The sequence below is a fragment of the Vanellus vanellus genome (assembly GCF_965231255.1).
Source record: "Vanellus vanellus genome assembly, chromosome: 15".
In the NCBI taxonomy this organism is placed as follows: domain Eukaryota; kingdom Metazoa; phylum Chordata; class Aves; order Charadriiformes; family Charadriidae; genus Vanellus; species Vanellus vanellus.
The window spans coordinates 4,177,267-4,189,410 of NC_138920.1; positions in this window are offsets into that span (position 1 = coordinate 4,177,267).

The window sequence follows — 12,144 nt, forward strand, 5'->3', positions numbered from 1 at the left end:
GAGTGTCTTGGGCTCCCGCTCCGAAAGTGATGTGATTGAATCATCTCGACGGTTCATTTTGAGGGGTGAAGCTGACGGTCCCCTCCTCTCCCCAGAAAATTAATCTTTCCGAGAGCATCTCTCAGGCTCTTCAATGCAGCGGAGAGCGGGTTTTGTTTTATAAATGATCTCCTGAGCTTGCAATAGTCACCTTCTTTCTCTAAACTTATTGAATATTTCGGCGGCGTGAGGCAGCTCCTGTGCCCACCCTCAGCCCAGCGAGAAGATTGGCGGCTGATCTTAGAAATTAATTTTATTTTTTTTTTAACTGGTTTCACCTGGCTCTGCTTTGCCAGGGAGACAAGAAAAAATTATCTATTGTGAGATTTGCCAATTGATCTAGGATTAAATGTCAAAATTCATTTTAGCTCAGTTTCATCGCTGCATTTTTTTTTTTCCTAATGTTTCCAAGCCTCTGCTTTTGCTTTCACCCAACGTAGCATCACTGGGCATTTTGTGGCAGGGTGGGAATTTCCCAAGGTAGCCTCTGATCTGAAATTAAGCACACGTACTACACTTCAAAAACATTTTTGCATGTATTCCCACGCATCAACACACGCTGCGCCTCTACTTGATAACCCAAAATATTATTGCCCTAAGAATCACGGCTAAAATTATATCCCAGCTTCCACTTGCTATGTGTATATATATATATATTATACTTTCCTAGTGACAGAAAGTCACCTTTTTTAAAAACAAAAATGTTAATGAACCTGGAGATTACGAGCGGTTTCTAGCTATTTCAGCCTGACCCGGGATGACTCCTTCTCCTTCAGATGGTTTATCGTCGTCCTCGCAGGGCTGATGGAGCGAGGGAGAGGAGAGGTTTGACACAAGCCTAACATTAGGCATCTGTAATGGCATCGCTAAAGCATCTGAGAGTCTGAAGCTTTGAACACGAAGAGGAACTCTGACCCCCCGGGGCTGTTGGCAGCCTTCCTCCAGGGCTTCTGCCGCCCGTGGAAATGCCGGTCAGTGTTATTAGCTGAGCCGGACACATAATGGATTTTCATTTCAATGGCAGAACTAAAGACCGCGGCAGTGCCAGGGAGGGTGCGGGGAATTGTCACGGGCTAACCCCCCAAACATCCTCTGCCTGAAACAAAACTTTCGGCCGAGTGTTGGGTTACTTCCTGCCCTCTGCGTCTTAAGATAATGGTATTAGTCATGAAACAGAGCCCTTCTTTCAAAGTGAAAACTGCAGATGTCTCATTTTTGAAAACGCTGAAATGAGATGCTTTCAATATTTTCAATCCGTTCCTCCCTCCTCTCTTTCTCTCGCGAAAAGGACTTGCAAAATTGGGACAAATCACAAATTGTTTAACTCTGATAAATTCAGTTTTCACCCCAAAGATACCTCCTCCCATCAATGTCCAAGGACAAACCCTGTCTGCCCCAGGCCCAGCTGCAGAGACTTCCATTCCCAGCTCTGGACAAAATACCCCAAACCACAACTCACACTCTTCCTCCCTGTAGTCTCTGCCCCTGTTCATCCCCCCCTACCTGCTGTCGCAGTCCCCGTGCCCTTTTTGCCCTGATAGTTCGTCACTGCCCGTTTCTCCATCGCACCTTTTATTCCTGCCTCCTCTCCTCGGTCTTCCGGGCTTGCCTTTCCCCTTGGCCGGCTTCTCTCCGTGGCTGTACAAGACCTCCGCCCCAAAAATATAAGCAGCAAGTAGCACAAGACTTAGGAAACTAAGAAAAAGAAGCGGTGCTAAGTTCTGCAGGCCCATTAGGAAACACGTGCAACAGGAACGTCGTGCAGCTTCTTCCATGCCATGTTTTTGCTTTAACTTTTGATAAGCTTCATCCCGGGTTTCTGCCATTTTATCCCTATTTTCCCCTAGATACGGCAGAGACCCGGTCCCTGAGCGAGGCAACCCAGATGAAACCAGTGGGGGCTCTGCAGCCTGAGCCGCTCAGTACGTGCTCCGGCTCAAAGAAAATACAACTTTAAAAAAGCCAAACGCCACCGCTCTACAGCTCACGGTCTGACCGCTTCAGCTTACCCGAAGAGTTTGCTCCGAGAGACGGCACGTCAGGAGAGACAGCTTCTGGGGCAAGTTAGACTGTGGACAATGAAAATAAGACTTTTAGAGGGGAAAAGTTAAATTTAAACGAGCAGCAACCCCCATTCAGCAGCAGGGGTGCCCATTGGCACACAGGATCCCACCCAAACTCCATCCACACCGAGGATCCAAAGCATCCCGTCGCTCCCTGTCCCACGGCTGCTGGAGAACTTTGTATGTGAATGCAGCAGGGGAAAGAAGGATTTATCCCATCCTGATGTTCCTGGGGGGAATTTCAGGGGATCTCCCATTCCGCTGACACAGCGGCTATTCACCATCACACCGGGCAGGGGAACAAGGCTCCGGGGGGGGGTTTGCCCCAGGGAGAAGTGCCCCGGGAGCAGGGGCTGTGCTGGTCCCGGCTCACCCTCGGCATTCAAGGAGCCTTTGGAGAACGCAAGAGTTTTGCCCTATAGAACCACCTTAATAAAATGCCTGCGAAGCACAATACTTCATCACGGTCATGGTTAAGTTTTAATGGTTAATAAAACAAGTTTTGTGTTAATAAAAATAAGTTTTGATTTTATTTTAAAGCAGAAAAAATACTTTCTGCAAGTTAAAGAAAAAAGAAAACAGTGTTGGGGTTTGTTTTTTTTTTTTTTTCCCCTGTGGATGCACTGCAGCCGTCGCTGCCGGGCCCCGGGCTGGCGGAGCCCCCCGTCTGGGCGGGCTGGCGGGTGGTGTCCCCGCGCCACGGCAGCCCCAGCACCGTGATGCTGAGCAGAGCCCACATCTCCCGGAAATTCGTTGTTTTCCCCTGAAAGGGCAGAGTCTCGAGATTTCAACCAAACCTTTGCCAGCTGACTGTGCAACTAAAGAAAACACTGATGTAATTCAACGAACAATGAGGAACCCAAACTTAGCACAATGATCGTTCTGGCTTTGTTTTCGATTTCAGCAGCTCTGCACAACGTTGATTACATTCACAGGGGCCACGTTCGCAGAAACCAAGGTCTGCAAGGGAACGCGTTCTTCGCTTGAGCCACACGAATGCAGGCAGGAGCGGACTTTCACGTGGTGAAACCCACTTGCACGGCACAATTAAATAAAGTCTGAGCGCGCGTGACAGCTCTGCTTATTCCCCTTGCCCCTTTCTTCACAAATACAGCCCCGAGTGATGTCCAAGGGTGCTTGGCTCGGAGCAAAGCTGCAATGCCCGAGGTCTGTGGGAGCTGGAAGGCATGGAGAAACCTACTCCATCTGCTGCTGGAGAATGAAATTAGAGCAGGGAAATCATTCGTGGCCTGGATTTCCAGGGCACCCACCTCAGCCAGCGCTGGGCTTCGCTCAGTCTGGTTAACAGCATCACAGCATCCCAGACTGGTGGGGGCTGGAAGGGCCCTCTGGAGCTCCCCCATCCCACCCAAGCCAGAGCAGGGGCACCTCCAGCAGTGGCACAGGACACGTCCAGGTGGGTTTGGGATGGCTCCAGAGTGGGAGACTCCCCCCTCTCTGGGCAGCTGTGCCAGTGCTCTGCCGCCCGCACAGGAGAGAAGTCCCTCCTCAGGCTGAGATAGAACTTCCTATGGTCATGTTTGTGCCCGTTCCCTCTTGTCCTGTCACCGGGCACCACTGAAAAGACTGTTCCCATCCCCCTGGCACCCCCCCTTGAAGGATTTAGAAGCACTGATAAGATCCCCCCTCAGTCTTCTCTTCTCCAGACTGAAAAGCCCCAACTCCTTCATCAGAAAGATGCTCCAGTGCCCTCATCATCTCTGTAGCCCAAGGGGGGTTTCTGCAAGCAGCGCCCTTCAGCACGGGGGTCCCTGCGCTCCCCAAAGGCGCGGAGCGAGCGGCTCTGCACACGAGCAAGCGCACGGCCGTGGCATTTGGAGGTGCGAACCGCTCAGTTTCAATTCAGCTGCAAACACCGGCCTCAAAAACCATATTAAAATCACGTAAAGGAAGAAAACCCAGCAAACTCAGTCTTCTCCAAGTCTTTGAATTTAATACGCATGTACATGTTTTTCTTCCGCAAGGAAATGTTTCTCCCTCTCAGATTTTAAATGGGGGTTAAAGCGAGCTGACAGCCAATCTGTAAATAACTGTGTCAGCCTTCGGTGAGTTTCTTTTCCCTGGCTGGTAAGACAGGGCTCCCAGGCTGGCCAGCTATTAAGTGTGCTATTTCAGGTGCTTCTATCAGCACCAGCCTTTCAACGTAGTGAAGACTACAAAAGAGGCTGTGAGAATGATGGAGGGGGGGGGGAGGTGGAAATGAAAATCTGTGAATTATTTTTGAGTATTTAATTCCACCGAGAGTTAAGAGATAATCTTTCCCTGTCTTCCAGCTGAATGGAAGTTCGGAGATCGCTGGGAGAGGCAAAGGCACACTCGCACCATGGGCTCCTCGCCGGGGCGGTGGGCTAAAGGAAAGTCGCCTTGTGGAGCCGGAGAATTAGTTTTGAGATGGGAAACAAAGGACGGGAACAAACGGTTGGACTCACCTGAGCAGGGAGGCGGCCAGCGCAGCCCCGCGGGGCCGTGGGCCGGGGCCTGTGCAGTTTGGCGCATTCGTCAGAAATCTGGAAAAGAGAGCAATTAACACGATGAAGACATTTAGAGATAAGGGAAAGTATTCACATATAGGCCAGCTTTGCTGCTGGAGGAAAGGTGTCGTGGAAGAACATGAGCAGCGTGGAGAAGGATGCTCAGGAACAACCATTCATTATCTCTTGCGATGAAAAAAAAAAAACAGCTCAACCCATATTAAATTATCCAAGAGAAAGTAGTTGCCTACCCTATAAGAAAATAAATTATGGAACTCATTGCCGTAGGGTGTTGTGGGACCAAACGTACGGGTGGGCTTAAAAGAGACAAGTTCTTTAAAGCAATTAGTTGCGATGAGCTGAATATACAACATGAGGACCTCTCAACATTCATATTTTCCCAAATCCGTGATAATAGCCTGGGGAGGCACCATTCGATACAGGCTTTGTCTGTTACACTTCCCTTTAGCAGCCGCTGCTAGAGATGGGCTACTAGCTTATACGGATCTTTAGGAAACATTTATGGCCTTAAAATCATGGGATTGACAGGAAGACTTTTGCTAATAAGGGCCTTGACCAGAAGCAAACGTGGTGATCAACTTCAGCAAGTTCCTGGCTTCAGTCTGACAAGAAAACCGGCGGCGAGCGTCGAAGGTGGGAAGGTGCTATAAAACCTACCGATGTTATTGATGAATGTGATGGTCGTTTTTCAATACCATGTTTGAGGAATATTTGCATTAGCCTACTGACAGAACTGACCCAATAACGTATAAAAATTATTTATTCTCCGACTTATTCACTAAGCAGCAACAAGATCCCGTAACTCATCGATGAAGCGACGTCCCAGCCACACGGATGCAGAGCAGCGCTTTCCCTGCGCAATCCCCTTTTGCCAACACCGGGCCAAAGGGCTCTCCTGCGCAGGGGTTTGTCCGTACCGGTTTAGCGAGGAGCAGAGTTTACATCACTTGGCAAAGTCGTGCCTTCGCACCTCTCCTTTGGCCGCCTGTCCCCAAAGGGGGAGTCTGGGCCAGAGACCGACACGTTTTACCCAGCTTACATCCCAAATTGAGCACCACGGTGGCGGGAAGCCCGTCCTCTCCACGCCAGCGTGCTTGGTACACGTGTTTGTTTTAATATCTCAATAATATCTTAATTAAAAACCTGCAAATAAGATCATTCCCCCTTATTTACCGAGTGACAGCGTAAATATTTGTGTTGGAAGTGTTGCAGCAGGCACGGCTCGCGGGGGGAGTTCTTTGTTCAGAGCTGGGCAGCGTTTGCCGGGGGTTAATCGCGATACGCTCTCCCGGGCGATAGCTGCTGGCCTTGGCGGAGGAGAGCTCGGAAAGCTCGGGCAAGGCAAGACCTCAGAAAGTGAAACCGTTACTACATCTACAGGTAATTTCCCGACTGTGAGAGTTGACTATCATAAAAAAAAAAAATAATAAAAAATCATGACATGTGTACCTCTGATATTAAGAGCGGTTGAGTGTTGCTTACAGTCTTTGAGTCACAGAATAAACAGGGAGTAAACCCGAAGCCGCGCCAACCTCGCCGGTTTTACGTTTACAGAGCTGCGGATCCGAGACGAGACTTAAGCTGGGCATGTGGAGAGAGGCAGGAATCTTTAGATTTGCATATACAATATTGAGATCATGAGAATGTCACATTTAAATGCAAAACTCACGTGTCTCATGAATAAATCATGAATGGTGGCAAGACTGATTTATTCTTTTTTTTCCCCCCCCCCTCCCTCCAATTGTCATCTCTCCCCCCTCTCCCCGCCCGCCGAAGAGACACTGATCTGCAAAGCAGACAATTCCTCCTTCCCTTCCCGAGGAAATGCATTGATAGATGAGACTCGATAAGAAGCTGAAAGCTCTTCCAAAACAAAAACATGTGCGTGTGTTTCTTGTTTATACTTGGCTAGGAAGTAAAGAAGCATCATTTCCTCTCTCTCTCTTCCCTCCCCCCCCCTTCCTTCTCAAGAGATACCTTAATACCATGGCAACAGCCTTCAACCCTTTTCTTGTATGACACAAGCAGATTTGGAAAAGGTTAGCTGTGTGTTGTAATCAAATCCAGGCAGGTCAATCATGTAAAGAGATGACTTCCCATGCACCGTGGAATAATGAATGAATAGATCACACAGGTCTTCCTTCCTTACCCTCCTTCTCCCCTCACCATTTGAAGTGCCGGGGTATTAGCATTTTGTCTCCGGTGAATAAAATCCAAGTGAACAATTTCCAAAGGTTACTAGAAAATACAGAGTATTGCAGAGCTGGAGGAGAACTGGTGGTTGAAACACCAAAGAACAAAAGAAAAAAAAAAAAGTCTCCAATGTGGACACACACCTCCTTGTGCTGTTAATGGGCAGAGAGGTTTTATGTGCAAAACAACAACAACAACAACAACAAGACGCGTGGATGCTGCATAACATGCCCTCTCGCACAAACTAAGCGGGTCCCGCTTCCTCTTGCTGCACGTGTATCATTTTCAGGCTTAAGATTTGACTGCCAATTTCACACTTTGAAAACAGCCATTCAGATCTCATTAACATCAGGCTGGGATCGGGTTTGTCGGGTTCGTCTTTTTTTTCATGACACTTTCTGAAAACCAGACATTTAGGACCCATTCAAACGTTGGGAACGTATTGATTCTGGGCAAAAATTTGCTCGAGAAAAGACGCCTCTGGTCAGCAACGCAACTTCTGCTCAAAGCTGGGAACATACAGCACAGAGTACCCGAGAGCTGGGTGACGGCAGACACTTGGATATGGGATGTAGGAGCTCCTGATGTATGCTGCCCCCCCATATCTCCTGTTGAAGCACCTTCACACGGCAAAGAGAACGCCTTCCTTGACTAGGTGACTTCGAGTTTCCTTTTCCACATCAAAAGCCGAAAGATCTGACTACTGACGTTGAACCTCCAGTGATGTATCTCTACAGAACAATAAGTTTTATGGGAAAAGTTGCACCCAGCAGCCACAGAGACAATCACGCAGCTGTTCTGGGCATCGCTTGGGTGCAAGTTTCTCCCAGCTGGTCAGAAACGTACTTGACCTAAGGTGTCACATAGCTTAGAAGTGAATATGTGCTGTTTCAGGTGTTTAAGGGTTGGTCTTTTCTTCCTCAGTGTTATTAAACCCCCAAATGCTAGTGAAGCCCTATTACTTGCCCCATAGCAGGAACATTCTGGGGACGTTGGAAGGTTTTGTGGGACAGGGATGCTCCTCGCTGAGCTATACGATATTCTTACCGCGTGGTATTCGCCGAAGCAACTTCTGGCAGCACAGGACTCCGTAAGCTTTCTGCGCGCCTGGTATTCGTCATGGCTGTACTTTGAATTAAAAAGAAGAGTTTTCGGTCTGGGTGTTAGTTTCCAGCGCTATTTGCAGCTTTTACCTGTAACACGGTGTTGCCAACATGCTGCAGTTTGTAGCCTGGAGACCGGCTGATGGAAACGATTTGATGGTTGTAGCCACGAACGCTGCAGAGAGTGGGCAGGATCCTGTAGCAGTGACCCCCAGGGACGTTGGCAGACAAGTAATGGCCTGGCATGGTCCTGCTGCAATCCGGATAGAGCCCAGGAGGACTCCAGCTGCCACCGCGGCTGCTTCTCTATCGAAGAAGAAACAAGCAGCCCAAAAGCAGTGGGTTTGCCCACCGGCTATTTGCAGCCACAATTCCAGATTGGGACTGGAGAGACAGAGGGAGGGGAAGCTGAACCGTCAGGACACCCCCTGAACCACTGCTCCCTCCTCGCATGAACACTCCCCCGTTGATATTAAAGATGCAGTGAACTCAATATTTTGTATGAATCAATGTATCCTACTCTCTGCACAGCTCATGGTTGGGGGGCTGGTGGGGGGGGTGTGTGTGTGTATATACTCTCACAGATGCTTTTTTTCACCCTAAAAAGTGAACTAAACCAGCCAGAGCAGAAACAGAGCAAACCTTCCTCCCTCTGGTTCCCTTCAAATCGCATGTATTTAACCGAATCGGTGTTACACACATACAGTTGCCATGATTTTGATTCAAGACTGTCCAGCGGGTGATGCTCACCCAGCCACTGACTCTAGTGAAAGTTCATACCCACCAAAAAACTACACTGGGCCACTTCGTTCCATTAGACAAGATGTATTCCAAACCTTTGCAGACCATAACCGTAAGCATACCCATCCATTACCCCAACGCAAATCGCACTGAAAGACTGTTGAATTTGCGAAGACAAATGCTCAAGGCCACTCGTGCATCCTCATTCCACCTTCCCGTGAGAATGTCTGACAAAGTCGGAACGCTGGCTTTTAAAACAGGGAAACTTTAAGCATCTTAAAACAGTCTTACAATAAAAGCAGCTAGCAATCTTAAACCTAAGTTCACCTACAGCTTTCTCACGTACTGGAAGTTTCCAAGACCTAGTTTTGATTGAATTTTAATTATAGAGATGGTTTTCATCTCTGGATGTCAGCTACCGCAGAAAGACAATACTTAAAAGTGGAAATTTAGAATGAGGGAGAAGTCTTAGAAAAGTATGAGCTACTATTTCAGGAGAAGGCCTTTCAGCTAATATGCTTTGTTCAATCTGCGGTAGGAAAATATCTATAAAAATGGCAATATTAACCAATGCTTGAAATTGAAATTCATCATTTTATTTTGAAACAGCTTATCTTGCAGCACTGGATCCGAGTTCTGTGTCAGAGAAATTTTTATCATTTCCCCTCAGCAAAGGATAAGAATGGAGAGCGTAAGAGGGATTAGGATGAAACCATTGCAGGCTTGATAATGGCAGAGAGGTTTTTAAAGATTGACTTTGAAGTGAAAAATTAAGCAAACCTTTAGAAAAAGATTTCTTCTTAATCAGAAATAGTGTATTTATAAGAGGCATCAAATGTAAACAACAGAAATATCTAAACGCCAGACTGAACAAGTGTCATCCGTCTCCTGTAACCTGGAAGCTGAGTTCATTTTTCCTAATTTACATCCTGAAGTTAATGAAGGCAAAGTAAAGTTGCTTGGTACTGAGCAAAGCCAGATACTAAATGATGTAGTACCCATGCTCCTGTCCTGTCCCATCACCGTACCATCCCTAGCAGCCAGCTTCACCTTCTCCAGAGCATCCTTTTCAGAGACATTACTGTGGGAAAACCTGATTTTAGTCCAATTCCCACAGGGTTCCCCCTGAGTATCAACCAAAGCCAGACCACAGGATGAAGAGTTTTCCACCACTGAGCAACACTTCAAACCTGGTTGGTCTCAGGTGGGCAGTGTAACTACATGGGGCTGAAGTCACATCTGTTGACCTGGCATGGACGGAGGCCAGAAGCCCTTTGGACAGCCAGGCCGACAGGTCCATGAACCAAGCCACGGGGCTTGGCTGGACAGATGGACAGCCTCAGTAGGCAGCGCTTTTCTGAATATTTTTAAGAGCCTTATGACTGGGCAGCTCAATCACATGGAAGTTGTTTTAGTTTCTAACTATATGCACAAAATTCCTTAATCAGAAAAACTTTTTTCCACTCTTAGATTACCTGCAAACAGTCCTAATTGTTCAGTAGTAGTCTATTGTGTGACTAACAGTAGTAGCAGAGAGAGATTTACATGCTGGCTGCAGGAATTCTCCTCATCAAGACACTTCAGGGAATAAACTTTCCTGGTGTTCTTCAGAGACATTGCCCCTTCCACGAGGTTTGGCTTTTTTGTTAAACAAGTTATCCCCACAGCTCTCCACTCCCAAACTTACTGTTCCATCCCCCTCCTTTATTTATTTATTTTTTTTAACTACATATTCTAGCCTGATTTTCCCTTCTCTGTACCAGGCATCATCATCTGACTTTGAACACGGAAGACATAAAATACTCCTAGAACAACAGAAGGTCAACATCTCACACCTACCTGGCATCCGAGAGAAAGAACCCCCCACACCTGAGAGCGTTGGAGAATCAGCCTTTCACGCCGTATACTTTCCCCCTCCTTTTTCTTTTAGATGATGGAGCACTTTCAGAACGCTGCTCAATAAAACACCTTATCCCACCACATGGGCTCGGTACCATCACCCTCGTTTGTAGGATCTCCTCAGTGCTCATGGCTTCGCCCAGGCCCGGCTGCCCATGGCTGGTCAATGCTCCAGCAGCAGGTGAGCCAGGGCTCACAGCTGAAAGTTTTGAGTGATACAGGAATAAAAGCTACCGAAAATCCCTTCTTGCTGATTGCTTCCTATTCTTTCCTGTACTTAATCATCCATTACTCTTTCACTTCAGTTTGGTTCTTTTATGTGATGAACAGTTTAGTCCCTTGAACCTAATTAAAAAGATTTTGTTTCAGCTGTATTGCTTTCTCCTCGTTATCCCCACTTAGCACCAACAGTTGCTCCCTGTGGCTGGACGGAGTGGTGCTGGGCATGGGCAACATCAGAGTTAGTAGGCAAAGGAAAGCACTTAACACATTTAATTTTAAGGTTGTGTTTTTACCATGCTGATTTCAAGAAACTCTACCATGAATATCATGTTCTGTATAGGATTGTTATCCTGAATATGAGATCTTATAGGTATGATATGGGAGAAGCTGATCCTTTGTTTCTAGCAATGTTCCGAGAATAAGCATCACCCACGTTTAAATGCGAGATATGTCCTGAATTGATCCAGTCATGGTCTTAGGCACAGTGTAGGAGTCCTTTCCCGTTGCAGTTTGGCCTTTCCCTTAGCTGAAGCTCGTTTTAACTTATTTTCCTGAATTTTAACGTACCGAATCCCTATTCAGCTTTAGCAGTAATTATTATGTCAAAGCATAAGGTATTTTGAGACCTACTAACAGATGCTCTGCTGTTATTTCATATCCACCTATGGCACTGAAGCCTCTTAAGCATTAATGAGTACCATCTCTGAAGGGGACTTACAAGCAGCCGTGTGGGAAGGAAACAATTTCCTAAGCTTGATCTCTCGATAAATGCAAAAATCCTCCCTGATATCTACTCCTCCCTTTGGATTGGCTTCATTCCTCTCTCGTTTCCAACGGATCACTACATCAAAGATGTGAGAGAAGATCCAGACTAGAAGTGCTCGTTTCAGATGCGAGTCTAGGACAAACGAGCAGCATTTCCAACAACGTTAATGACAGCAGCAACCACAGACACCAAAGATGCCGCTGAGCATCGTGTTCCAGCGAGCTCTGAGTCTTTTTGTGTCCACTGCGGCGGGGTGGATGGGGATATTTATGTGACTGTGTTTGTGCTCTTCTCCAGTTCTTTGATTTGTTTAGCAAACTCTGGTTTTCCCATGGTTCCTCCAACCAAAGATATCCGCTGATTGCAAGGTGCCCTTGTGGGACCAGCACTGATGTCATGACTTGTGGGCGCTGGAGGGTTAGACCATCTTTACTCGGTGCTGAGATCATAAAATGGTGTAATTCCCTCCTGTGGTTACTTCAGTGCAAGTCTCCGTGCAGTCACTGGCGAGGAATCTGGGTCCCTTCTCAGGATACAGCTGCATTTTAATTGAATTAAGCTATGTCAAAGTAATCCAGCCGTCGTATAATCACACTCCAGTCCTG